The 13,762-nt window shown below is 38.5% G+C and overlaps 1 pseudogene; it reads right to left on the reverse strand.

Moving 5' to 3' along the window:
• Positions 1–399: 399 nt before the first annotated feature.
• Positions 400–766, reverse strand: LOC102403053 (annotated as a pseudogene).
• Positions 767–13,762: the final 12,996 nt, after the last annotated feature.

A 13,762-nucleotide genomic window follows, 5' to 3' on the forward strand; every position in this document is an offset into this window, starting at 1 on the left:
ACCAGAAAGTTGTTCAACACAAGTGAAGGCAGATGTTGAATTTACAATGCTAAGACACCTGTAAAACATACATATGTACTGCTGCTGCTGCTGCTGCTAAGTGCTTCAGTCGTGTCCGACTCTGTGCGACCCCATAGATGGCAGCCCACCAGGCTCCACTGTCTCTGGGATTCTCCAGGCAAGAACACTGGAGTGGATTGCCATTTCCTTCTCCAATGCATGAAAGTGAAAAGTGAAAGTGAAGTCGCTCAGTCGTGTCTGACCCTCAGCGACCCCATGGACTGCAGCCCATCAGGTTCCTCCATCCATGGGATTTTTAGCAGATGTCAACTTTATCCCTAAGAACCAGTTTCTTTTTTCTTTTTTGGCAGTTCAATAACTTTATTGGACAGTCAGCAGTTAGTTCTCATCCACATTAACTAAAGATTTTTGAAGGTGATGGCAGGCTTCTAGGTAACCAAAGTGTAGGGCTTGTTTGGGGAATCTTTGTCTTCATTACATTTTCCGCACAACTGCACGCAGATCTGGTATGGGACATTCCTTATTCCTGTGGCCCAGATGCGTTTGTTGAACCTAGTGTTGATGCTCACATCTGGTCTTCCCATCTCCTTCATGGCACATTTCCAGATTTCTTTGAGTGTCCGAGGGGCACACTTCTTGAAACCTGCTCCATGGATGCACTTGTGAATATTGATAGTGTGTTCTCTGGTCACCACCTCATTGATGGTGGATGCTTCTTTTCACCGCCCTTCTTTGCAGGAGCCATCCTGCAGGGCTGGGTTTGGAATGACAAGATCCACTTTTTAACCTTTTAGGAAAGAGATTCAGTTTCTATGAGTGGCCTTCTAATAAATTACCATCATGGAGCAATGGCACCCCACTCCAGTACTCTTGCCTGGAAAATCCCATGGATGGAGGAGCCTGGTGGGCTGCAGTCCATGGGGTTGCTAGGAGTCGGACATGACTGAGTGACTTCACTTTCACTTTTCACTTTCATGATTGGAGAAGGAAATGGCAACCCACTCCAGTGTTCTTGCCTGGAGAATCCCAGGGATGGGGGAGCCTGGTGGGCTGCCGTCTATGGGGTCGCACAGTGTTGGACACGACTAAAGTGACTTAGCAGCAGCAGTAGCAACCATGTTTACTTTTAGTGTCTCCAACTACTAAGGGACAGTTCCCTCTACTCTGGTTTCAATACCATTTAAATAGACTGTGTCATTCTAGATTATTAACACATTTATGCTGGTGATTATAAATTTAAATATACATGTGCCAGATAAAGAAAAACAGGTAAAGGTTTGTGGGAAAACTTTTTTAGATGACATGTAGTCTTAATACTTTTGGGATCATCCTATTGGGTGAATTTTGAATAGTTAAAGAGAGAAATTAGTATTTTCTGAAATGTAGAATTTTCAATGCTGCATGTATTCAGATACCAAGGCAGATGGTCATTACCAAAAACTACCGTTAGCTTTGATAGTGCAGCTCATCTTTGTGTCTTGGCTATATTTATTCTCTGTGCTCCATAACAAAATTACTGCACACTCAGTAGTTTAAAACAACACCCATTTATTAGCTCAGGGTGTCTTATGTCGGAAGCTCAGAATGGCAAAGCTGAAGGTTCTCACAAGGCCAAAATCAAGATATTGGGGGAACTGAGTTCTTGTTTGGAGACTCGGGGGGTGGAAATCTCCTTTTAAGCTTATTTTGTTTGCAGAATTAAGCTGCCCATGACTATTTGGCCCAAAGTCCCCACTGCCTTGCAAGTTGTCAGTTGAGGGCTGCTTTCAGTTTCTAGTGGATGCCCTCGGTCCTTTGCATGTGGCCCCCTTTCAGCTTCAAACCAGAAGCCTTGTTTCAACTTCTCATCCCTGAAATCCACCTCTCTTCCTCCTTTGCTACTCTCTACTCACAAGAGAAAACTCTGCTTTTAAAGGGATCATGTGATAAGGTTAGGTCTGCTTAGGTAATTTGATTTTCATTTTGATTATATATATGTATGTGTTCTCAGTCATCTCCAACTCTTTGTGACCCTGTGGACTATAGCCCATGAGGCTCCTCTGTTTGTGGAGTTTTCCAGGCAAAATTATTGGAGTGGGTTGCCATTTCTTTCTGCAAGGAATCTTACCAACCCAAGGATTAACCAAAGTCAATTTAGTGGTCATCTTAATCAGCAAAAATCCCTTTTGCCATTTTATTACAGTTATTCAGGAATGAATAGGATATTGAATCGAAACATGGACCAAGCCACTTGAAATTTTGGTCTACCCCCTACCATATCTAGCTCAAATGTTATCAGGAACCAAGTAGTCATTTCTGAGCAGTGGTAGTGTAGAAAGGATCAGAAAAGGTTAACCAAAGGTGAACTCAATCTAATTACAATCTGCTCAGCCAAAATTCAACTTGACTTTTGAAAACAAAACAAAACAAAACAAAACTAAACTAAATCATCATCTATGTGCTCTAATTGCCAAAGAGAGGAAAGGGCTTAAATTCTCTAGAAAATAAACAAAATAAAGTCCCCCTCCCCCAATCGTATCTTAAGCCTCTATTATTTCTTTATTCACAATGCTTGGAATTCAGTTATATGAAACATACAAAGAAGCAGAAACAAGTGACGCAAAATCAGAAGTAGTCAGTAAGAGCAGACCCACAGCAATTGGGAGTCCCAGAAGAAAAAGAAAGTCATGTAAAGTACATTTCAATAAATAATAGTCTATTTTTTAAAAATTTAATTAAACATATTGACCACAAGTATCATAAGCTCATTAAATGCTTTTCATCAGATGAGCACCTTACACCATACACACAGAGGCACATGACTGTCAATCTGCTGAAATCCAAAACAATAGAGAAAAATACTGAAAGCAGCAAAAGAATAAGCACACATTATATATACGGGAACAATGATATAAATTTTGCCTAATTTGTTATCAGAAACAATGGAAGCCAGAAGATAATGGAATACCATTTCTGAAGCACTTAATGAAAAAGAATTGTCATGATAATTATGTGCATAGTTGAAATAATCATTTAAATATGAAGGCATGTTTTCAGATAAGCAGAAATTGAGAGACTTGTTGGCAATAGACGCACATAGCAGACATGCTGAAAGAAGTTCTTTAGGCTAGAGGATCATGTAAATGCAGAAATTTGGATCTATAGGAAGGAATAAAGAGTGGTGGAAATAGTAAATATATGGGTAAATAAAGAATAATTAAATTAACAAGCAATTAAAGCAAAAATAATTTCAATTAATTTGAGGTTATATAATTAATACTATATATGATGACAATAGCACAAAGGACAGGAAAGAGGTAAACTGAAGCGCACTGTTACAAGTTTCTTACGCTATATGTGAAGGGTATGATAATAAGTAAAGTTTGATTATTATGAGTTAAGGAAGCATAGGGCCAGCATGGGAGTATCCATTAAAACAATAAGACACTGAAGTATAGCTAGAGAACCAATAGAAGTGATAAAATCTATTAATAAAAAATTATCCAAAGGAAGTAAAAGAAATAAGGGGAAAGAAACAAGAACAGACAAGGGGTATAGAAAACAAATATAGTGGTAGTCTTAAGCACAATTTAAGGTATCATAATTAAGAATCAATAATTTAAAACTTAATATTATATTCTACGTCAGTTCAGTTCAGTTCAGTCGCTCAGTCCTGTCCAACCCCATGAACCGCAGCACGCCAGGCCTCCCTGTCCATCACCAACTCACAGACTTCACTTGAACCCCTGTCCATTGTGTCGGTGATGCCATCCAGCTGTTTCATCCTCTGTTGTCCCCTTCTCCTCCTGCCTGCAATCTTTCCCAGCATCAGGGTCTTTTCAAATGAGTCAGCTCTAAGTATTGGAGTTTCAGCTTCAACATCAGTCCTTCCAATGAACACCCAGGACTGATCTCCTTTAGGATGGACTGGTTGGATCTCCTTGCAGTCCAAGGGACTCTCAAGAGTCATCTCCAACACCACACTTCAAAAGCATCAATTCTTCGGCGCTCAGCTTTCTTCACAGTCCAACTCTCATATCCATACATGACCACTGGAAAAACCATAGCCTTGACTAGACGGACCTTTGTTGGCAAAGTAATGTCTCTGCTTTTTCATATGCTATCTAGGTTGGTCATAACTTTCCTTCCAAGGAGTGAGTGTCTTTTAATTTCATTGCTGCAGTGATTTCGGAGCCCAGAAAAAAAAATCAGCCACTGTTTCCACTGTTTCCCCATCTATTTCCCATGAAGTGATGGGACCAGATGCCATGATCTTCGTTTCTGAATGTTGAGCTTTAAGCCAACTTTTCACTCTCCTCTTTCACTTTCATCAAGAGACTCTTTAGTTCTTCACTTCTGCCATAAGGGTGGTGTTATTTGCATATCTGAAGTTATTGATATTTCTCCTGGCAATCTTGATTCCAGCTTGTGCTTCCTCCAGCCCAGCATTTCTCATGATGTACTCTGCATATAAGTTAAATAAGCAGGGTGACAATATACAGCCTTGACGAACTCCTTTTCCTATTTGGAACCAGTGTGTTGTTCCATGTCCAGTTCTAACTGTTGCTTCCTGACATGCATATTCTATGTAAATGATTTAAAAACTTAAAAGGCGCAGATTGCTGCTGCTGCTTCTAAGTCCTTTCAGTCGTGTCCGACTCTGTGCGACCCCACAGATGGCAGCCCACCAGGATCCACCGTCCCTGGGATTCTCCAGGCAAGAACACTGGAGTGGGTTGCCATTTCCTTCTCCAATGCATGAAAGTGATAAGTGAAAGTGAAGCCGCTCAGTCTTGTCCGACTCTCAGCGACCCCATGGACTGCAGCCCATCAGGCGAATTATTAGGATTAAAAAAGGCAAAACCCAATCCTTGCTGCCTACAAGGGATCACCTTAAGGGACAAGTAGTATCCTGTGAAATAAGTAGCATACTGTGAAATAATCATGAATCATAAAATCACAGGTGAAATTAGAAAATATTTTAAACAAAAGACCAAAATATCAAAATATGTGAGATGCATTTACAGCAAAGCTTTGAGGAAACATTATATCTCTAAATGCCTATATTAGAAAAGAAGAAAAATTCAAGTTACAAAGATAATAAAAAGAGTAAATTAAACCCAAATAAGTAGAAAAAAGGGCATGACAATAAATGGGAAGTCAAATAAAGAAAAGGAAAAAAGAGAAAAATCAATAAATCTGAGTTAACTATTTGAATAGAATAATGAAATTGATGAATTTTTGCAAAGATGATGAGGAGCAAGAGAGTGAGGAAAAGGAGAGGAGATGAATTAACAGTATCAGTAATGAGAAATCCTGTAAATGTAACACATAATAATGAACTATTGTGAATAACTTTATGCAATGCTTAAAATTCCTTGAAAAGCTCAACTTACATAACTGACACACACATAAAAAGAAAATGTTGATAGCCCTACATTTGTGAAAGAAATTGAATCTCTAATTAAAAATTTGTCCCAAAGAGACCCCCAGGCTTAGATCCCTTCACAAGAATTCTTTAAAATATTTAAGGAAGAAATAATACAAATCTTACCCAAATTATCTCACAAACCATGGTAACAGGGGATAATTCTAACTTATTTTATGAAACTAGCATAAACTTGCTATCATAATCTTAATGACAAAGACACAACAAGTAAATAAAATTATAGACCAAAAATTGATTATATTTCTAGATGTGAAGCATCATCAGTCAAGTAAGCAACTTTTATTCATGGCAAGTAATGCTTCTGTGAAAGTCGGTGTTGCATGTCATTGCAGACAGCCATCTCATAACGGTGAATTCAGCTCAGTGGAAAGTCTTGTCTTCTTGGTCGATGGGTTGTCTCCCCCTAGACTGCTTTTGATGGGAAAATATGGCAAAAATTGAGTAGGCACTGGCAAGTTGAGCTTGTGTGTATGTATGTGTCTGTGTGTATTTATAGGAGTGTCATGGGTTAGGGTTCTGAATATCTTATTTGAGATAAGTTGAATATAAGGATTGTGGTGAAGGATACAATCTTTCTTATGTAAAAAGGATTTGGTTTTGGACTGGGTTTATGTAAATGTTCATTGTTTGCTCACTATTACTAAAATACAGTAACACCCAAAATCAAAAAAGTAAACTCTCTGTGATGTATGGGAAAATTTCAAAGATTGCAAAAAATTTGAATTAAATGCATTCTAAGCATATCCCTTCAAAAAAATAGAGCTTACTTTTTAGAGCAGTTTTTAAATTTTTAAAATTTTTTATTGAAGTATGGAGAAGGCAATGGCAACCCACTCCAGTACTCTTGCTTGGAAAATCCCATGGACAGAGGAGTCTGGTAGGCTACAGTCCATGGGGTCGCTAAGAGTCAGGCATGACTGAACGACTTCACTTTCACTTTTCACTTTCATGCATTGGAGAAGGAAATGACACCCCACTCCAGTACTCTTGCCTGGAAAATCCCATGGATGGAGGAGCCTGGTAGGCTACAGTCCATGGGGTTGCTAAGAGTCAGACATGACTGAGCGACTTCACTTTCAGTTTTCACTTTCATGCATTGGAGAAGGAAATGGCAACCCACTCCAGTGCTCTTGCCTGGAGAATCCCAGGGACGGGGGAGCCTGGTGGGCTGCCGTCTCTGGGGTTGCACAGGGTCAGACACGACTGAAGCAACTTAGCAGCAGCATGGTTGATTTACAATACTGTGTTAATTTTAGATGCACAGCAGTGTTTCAGTTATACATACATATGCGTCTTTTTTTTTCAGATTCTTTTCCTTGATAGGTTATTACAAAATATTGAGTATAGTTTCCTGTGCCATAGAGTGGGTCCTTGTTAGTTAGAGCAGTTTTAAGTTCGTAGTAAAATTGAACAGAAGGTGCAGAATGCCCACATAGACCCTGACTCCATACATGTGTACGCTCTCCTATTATCAAGATCCCTAACCAGAAGGGTTGGAGAAGGAAATGGCAACCCACTCCAGTGTTCTTGCCTGGAGAATCCCATGGATGGAGAAGCCTGGTGGGCTGCAGTCCATGGGATCACACAGAGTCGGACACGACTGAAGCGACTTAGCAGCAGCAGCAGCAGCAGCAGCAACCAGAAGGGTACATTTGTTACAAGTGATGAACCTACATTAACACACCATTATCACCCAGAGTTCAGAGTTTACAATAGGAACCACTCTTGGTGTGTTGTATATTTTATGGATTGGATAAATATATAATAACATGTATCCATCATTAAAGTATCATAAAGAATATTTTTACTGCCTTAAAAAGCCTTTGTTCTCTGCCTGTTGTCTTCTAGGAGTTTTATAGTTTGATGTTTTATATTTAGGAGTGCTACTGTGAATGATGTGTTTTAATAATTCTACTTGTTCATTGCTGGGACTCGTATGTAGGAAAGAAATTTGCTTTTGTGTATTAACTTTGTATCCTGAAACCTTGGTATAATTTCTTATTAGTTCCAGAAGGTTTATTGTTGTTGATTCTTTTGGATTTTCTACTTCGACAAGCATGTCATGTGTGAGCAAAGACAGTTTTATTTCTTCCTTACCTGATCTGTATACCTTTTATTTTACTTTCTTGTTATATTTCATTATCTAGGACTTTCAATACAATATTAAAAGGGAGTGATGTGAGAGAACATCTTTGCCTTCATCCTCAGGTCTCAGACAGAGGGTTTCTAATAGATTCTCACTATTAAGTATAACATTAGCTGTAGGTTTTCTGCAAATGTTCTTTACCAAATTGAAGAAGTTTTTTTTTTTTTTTTCCTAATTTGCTGCGTGTTTTTATCATGACAGGGGTCAGATTTTTTCAAATGCTTTTTATGCATGTATTGATATGATCATTTGATTTTTCTTCTTCTTTGATATGAGGAATTAACATTAGTTGATTTTCAAACATGCTACCAACCTGCATACCTGGATAAATGCCATTAATCATGATATATAACTCTTCTCATACATTGTTGGATTCGATTTGCTAATAGTTTGTTGAAAAATTTTATGTGTTTTCATGAAAGATATTGGTCTGTAGCTTTCTTATTTTGTAATTTCTTTGTCTGGTTCTGATCATGTGAAGAACTGACTCATTTGAAAAGACCCTGATGCTGGGAAAGATTGTGGGCAGGAGGAGAAGGAGACAATGGAGGATGAGATGGTTGGATGGCTTCACCGACTCAATGAACATGAGTTTGAGTAAACTCCGGGAGTTGGTGATGGACAGGGAGGCCTGGTGTACTACAGTCCATGGGGTGGCAAAGAGTCAGACACAACTGAGCAACTGAACTGACTGAACTTGTCTGGTTCGGTATTAAGGGTCGTTCTAGCTTATTTAACTTATATGCAGAGTACATCATGAGAAACGCTGGGCTGGAAGAAGCACAAGCTGAAATCAAGATTGCCGGGAGAAATATCAATAACCTCAGATATGCAGATGACACCACCCTTGGCAGAAAGTGAAGAGGAACTAAAAAGCTTCTTGATGAAAATGAAAGAGAAGAGTGAAAAAGTTGGCTTAAAGCTCAACATTCAGAAAACGAAGATCATGGCATCTGGTCCCATCACTTCATGGCAAATAGATGGGGAAACAGTGGAAACAGTGTCAGACTTTATTTTTCTGGGCTCCAAAATCACTGTGGATGGTGATTGCAGCCATGAAATTAAAAGACGCTTACTCCTTGGAAGGAAAGTTATGACCAACCTAGATAGCATATTCAAAAGCAGAGATATTACTTTGCCAACTTTTAGAATGGACTGGTTGGATCTCCCTGCAGTCCAAGGGACTCTGAAGAGTCTTCTCCAACACCACAGTTCAAAAGCTAAGAGAGTTTTCATAGACTGGGACTGCATATTATGATTATTTTGTAATCTCAATAGATACTAATCTTACCATTAGGTATGCTCATTTATTCATACATTAGAATTTTGAGGAAGTATCTTGGAAAGGCCAAGCTCTATCTTAAGGTTCAGGGACTTTGGGTTAGATACCATTGAGTTGGCATAATATATTAAACACAGGCTATTCACTTCAGGAAATTAGTGTTTTTACCTTTTGGCCAAATATATATCCATGGTTTTCAAGCAAGCTTGTTGCAGCTTTTCATGGATCAAACTGTTGTATCTCATATGTAGTCTTCTTTTCAAAAGAAGAAATATATATATATATATATATATATATATATATAGTATAAACAAATGGAAATGTTCTAATTTCAGACTATTGTATACTATATAATTGTGTTTTTTGAGCCATGGGCCAAAACCCACACATTGTTAAGTGGAGGATTTTTCCCTGAAGGGAATAATTGTTAGCCTGGAATCAGGGAATAAGGACCACAATGTTGGCCTTGCATTGAAGGGAGAAAAATCATTTACCTTCTCTTGAGGGTTTGGAAGCAGATTGGCCCAGATCTGAAGCCCTGAGATGCCTAGAACATTTGTACTGATGGAAGGTGAGGGTATGGGTGACGGAAGTTGTCAGCTGTTCTTTAGCACATGATATATACCATGCTGGAAACAGAGGAAGAGCTGTCTGGGAAGAGTCTCTAGAATGATCTGAGTCTGACAGGAGTTTAGGCTAATTTATTATCCTTTCACCTTTCATAAGGTCTTGTCGAAAAGTATAGCCCAGTCTCTCCTATGCCAAGAGAATGTTAGGAAAACACTAGTTTATATTTGGAGAAATTGATAATAGTATTGCATTGTTTTCCATCCTTTCATCTACTTTCAATATTGCCCACTGGTTATGCCCATTAAGTAGCATGGATCCCAGCAGAGAGCTCATGAGAGTCACTTAAGGCAAGGAGGTGGCAAGTTAAAAAGGCTGAATTGAAAAACCTGATGGACTTGTGAGAGGAGAGGCAGACAGCTGGGACAAAATTCAAAGGGGAAAATTTCAGGCATAAATTCAGAGAAGACTTGTGGCTTGTAATTTGTATTACATGTGCAAATACAAAAACCCAAAGATTATCAAAATGTACCATTGACACTCACACCATCACAGTGGTTTCTGCCTCATGAGTTGTTACCTGGATGGGTTGAGTTAGGACATGAGACAGTCTGCATTTAACCTTTCCTGTTGTCTCACTTTTGCTATCATTGTCCTTCTTTTTCTAAAGTATTATAATTTTAAAAATACGATTCATCATTTTCGTCCCATCTCTAGTTATCTAATCAAAGATTTTTAGAGAGAAAAGAAACACAAAAGAATTTAATTATTTATAACCAGTTTTTATTTCCTTTCTCTTCCTTTCTTCCTCCCTTCATCATCCCTTGTTCTCTCTCTTTCTCAGAAGAAAACTTAAGTTTATTAAACATCTGCCATATGCCTAGCTCCGTCACTCACATTCAGTAGGTGCTGACAACAGATGACTGTAAGCAGCATAGTGCTTCAGGGCCTGCTAAATAGTCAGTTTGATTGGGTTGAAATTCAGGCTCCACCCTTATTAACTAGTGATAATTATGGTACAGATAATACTACATTTAAGTTTCATTTGAGCAAACAGAAAGACTACATGACTCCTTACAGTTAGAAGGTATCCTGTGAATGATTTTAGCCAATAAACTTTAGCAAGAATTACATATATCACTTCTGAGTTGGGGTAGTTGTGTATTTAGTTTGCCTTCCCCGTGTTCTATACCCCTCAACCATCTCTACCTGCTGGCTGAGTGACACTAGTGTGAAACTGAAGGTACAGGAAAGCAGAGCCCCAGAAAGGAGCGAGCCTGGATCCCTGCAAAGCACCTGGAACAAAGTTGCGCAGGAGAGCTCCTTTAACCTTGGGTTAGAACTGGACCTTGTGTAAAGCCACTGAAGTTTTGAGATTATTTTACATCAATTAACACTGATTACTCTAGTACATTACCTCTGGCAAATTACTTAACATCTAAGCATCAATTTCCTCATCAGTAAAATGGAGATAAAATTAACACTTCACAGAGAGTCATTACAGATATTAAATGGAGTAAAGCAGCAATTGTCTGAGTTACAGTAATTTTGTAAAGCAGTAACTTTTATGTTCAATTTTACAAGTTAGGACACCAAAGCACAGACATATTTGGTAGGTTGTGTCAGTTGCTTATTTAAGCAAACAGAAAATTATTTTATTGCTAGATATTTCAGTGGGTGAATCTGGCTGTCAGACATATCTGGATTTGGAGATATAAACAATATTATAAGGAGCTCTCTATATTTCTTTTGATATACATCCTCAGCTCTGCTTTCTTTCTTTTGAAAGAAATTAGAATTTCTTTCTAATTCTCATTAGAAAGAGAATTAGAATTTCTTTCTAATTCTCATTAGAAAGAGAATTAGAATTTCTTTCTAATTCTCATTAGAAAGAGAATTAGAATTCTGGCTTAATAGCAAAAAATGGCAACCATCAACTTAGCAATTACATCCACCAGGGAGAGTCTTTTTTTGACCTGGCCCTGTTCATATTCCAAACTGTGGACCTGTCACTACTTTGCAGAGGATGGCTTACAGGTATTGACCATTCTAGCCTTGAACCCAGTGACTGGCAGAGAAGCTTAGACTGTGTATTTTACAGCTTCACCAAGACTGCATGTTATCAGGATGGGAGGACTTCTCAAAGGAAAATGAAGACACTGTGACTCAGGAAAAGAGTAGAGGCAAAAGCAACAGATGACCACTGTAAAAGCTGGCAAAGGCCTGTGTATCACAACAAGGATATCAACCTAGGCTTGTGTGATTTTGAGACCAAGCTGCCACTAACAGACATTTTGGTTGGTGACAGACCAACTTGTAAATATCTTGAACTTGTCTCCAGAACTCATGCACTGTTAGACTTGAAAGGGCAGTACAAGACAGAGAGTTGAATTTTAGGTACTCAAACTGATACTTTTCCTGAAAGGATAGCTGCTTTGTCCTAACTGTGCTCTAAAACTATAATTACAATAGTATTGATTTATTCATTGCCTCTTACTGTTTATGAAGTGAGGAATACAGATTATACATATTACTTTCCTAAGAGTTTGCATCATCTTTAAGCACAGAAGATTAGTTTAACACCTTTGGCATATATTCCAAATAACAGAATATACTCTAATTAGATCTGCAAAAGCTGTTACCTTGATTACTAGATATACTAGTTATCTTGTCTGTCATTGATCTTATAATTATAAGGGAGGATGTTGTTATTTTCAAATGATCTGGGCTAAATTCTGCCCTTGAGTTCGGGGCTTTAATTGAGTCCCAGCTCAGTAGATGTTTACTGCTATTTCTGTGCACACAGCAATTAGCTGCATTTCTTTATCCTCAAGGCTTTAAAATTAAAATACTTTACAATCATACCAAATAGGCTCAAATCACCTAATCCCATCACCCTAACATAACAGTTTAATTTTAAATCCATAAAAGGTAAGATGAAGAATTATATTCCGTCTTTAATTAAATTAGCTTAATTTTAATCCGTAGATATTATCTGTAGGTTTTTCTTAATGTGTATCACAGTTTGCATAAAGTGTTTTACATTGTTGATTGAAAAGATAATATTCTTTATTTTCACTTATATGGGATTTATAAAGAACTGTATTTAACTCAGTTATGTTGTGTATTGCTTTCAGAACATATCACATATACAGTCCTTTTCTGTTGGAATAAACATATTTTACCATATTACCATACATCTTCAGGCTAGCAGATACATGTTTTCCTCTTTGTAACACTCATAGCCTTAGGACTTAGTTCACATTATTAAGTGCAAGACATGTCTTCCACCTCCTTTACAGAGCAGGTGTGATGACTGGGCACTTAGAAGCCAGCAACCGCAACAGCACACTATTCTTTAAACTCTTCAAACATCTCCTGTGCTCTACTTTCCTGGCCTGTTGACTTTTACCCAGACACTATCAACAAGCAACCCATTTTCATGAGGGCCTCATTGTTTAAGTAGATTTTTTCCTTTTTACATTGAGTTAGAAATCTGATTTGTTCAACTTTGATAACTTTTCCATATTGACTTAATGAATTTGATATGACCCCTTGGGTGGCTGCAGCCATGAAATTAAAAGATGCTTACTCCTTGGAAGAAAAGTTATGACCAACATAGATAGCATATTCAGAAGCAGACATTACTTTGCCAACAAAGGTCCGTCTAGTCAAGGCTATGGTTTTTCCAGTGGTCATGTATGGATGCGAGAGTTGGACTGTCAAGAAAGCTGAGCGCCGAAGAATTGATGCTTTTGAACTGTGGCATTGGAGAAGACTCTTGAGAGTCCCTTGGACTGCAAGGAGATCCAACCAGTCCATTCTGAAGGAGATCAGCCCTGGGATTTTTTTTGGAAGGAATGATGCTAAAGCTGAAACTCCAGTACTTTGGCCACCTGATGCTCAGAGTTGACTCATTGGAAAAGACTCTGATGCTGGGAGGGATTGGGGGCAGGAGGAGAAGGGGATGACAGAGGATGAGATGGCTGGATGGCATCACTGACTCGATGAACGTGAGTCTGAGCGAACTCCGGGAGTTGGTGATGGACAGGGAGGCCTGGCATGCTGCGATTCATGGGGTCGTGAAGAGTCGGACACGACTGAGCGACTGAACTGAACTGAACTGAACTTGGAATGACACAATACAAGTCTAAGTCTTTTTTTATGCTACATTGTTGATGAGAAACAGTCATAAAAGTGCTTTCTTGTATGAGGTAAAAACAATATCCTGAACAAGCTTGAGATGGAAGTTCAGTGGTTTGAAGCCCTGCCTCTACCACTTCCTCAACCCTCATCCCCCAGTGGTTTTTAGCAGACC

Source organism: Bubalus bubalis, chromosome 2, assembly GCF_019923935.1.
Source record: "Bubalus bubalis isolate 160015118507 breed Murrah chromosome 2, NDDB_SH_1, whole genome shotgun sequence".
Classification (NCBI taxonomy): domain Eukaryota; kingdom Metazoa; phylum Chordata; class Mammalia; order Artiodactyla; family Bovidae; genus Bubalus; species Bubalus bubalis.